We start from the raw sequence: 529 nt of genomic DNA, 5'->3' as shown, positions 1-529 counted from the left end.
ACCCCAAGGACACTCGGGGCCTGCAAGACTGAAAAGGTACGACATTTTTCTTGTTACTACACCCTACACCTGCTTGGTGAACGGAGGTGTGGCCACCTACCTTCTGGGCCTACAGGAACTCTATCACAGTCTGTGTGCTCAGACGGACCTTGGGTGCCCTACCCTGTCCTCCACTGATTTTTTTTTCTCTTTTTTTCTTTTTCGCTTTCTTTTTTTCGGTGATTAGTTTTCTTGTATTTGTCTGTTTTAAAACAATATCATTAATACTTTTGTCCTTTTTATTATTATTCTTAATCTTCCCCTACTAGGGCCTAGTTTTCAGCATTTTTTCTTTTCCCTGTGCCTGGTTGAAATTCCCCCCCACCCAAACTTAAGGTTTTTTCTTTTTCCCCTTTTTTCTCGTGATTAAGCCCATTCCTTGTTTCTCTTTTTGCATTTTCCTATTTTTTTCTTCATTTATTATTCTCTTTCCCTACTTTTTTTTTTCCTTAGTGCCCTATCCCCAGATATTGCAGGTTTGCTTGTTTTT

This window comes from Orycteropus afer, unplaced genomic scaffold, assembly GCF_000298275.1.
Source record: "Orycteropus afer afer isolate SDZICR_OR568_19922 unplaced genomic scaffold, OryAfe1.0 scaffold00366, whole genome shotgun sequence".
In the NCBI taxonomy this organism is placed as follows: Eukaryota; Metazoa; Chordata; class Mammalia; order Tubulidentata; family Orycteropodidae; genus Orycteropus; species Orycteropus afer.
This window is presented reverse-complemented; position numbering follows the sequence as displayed.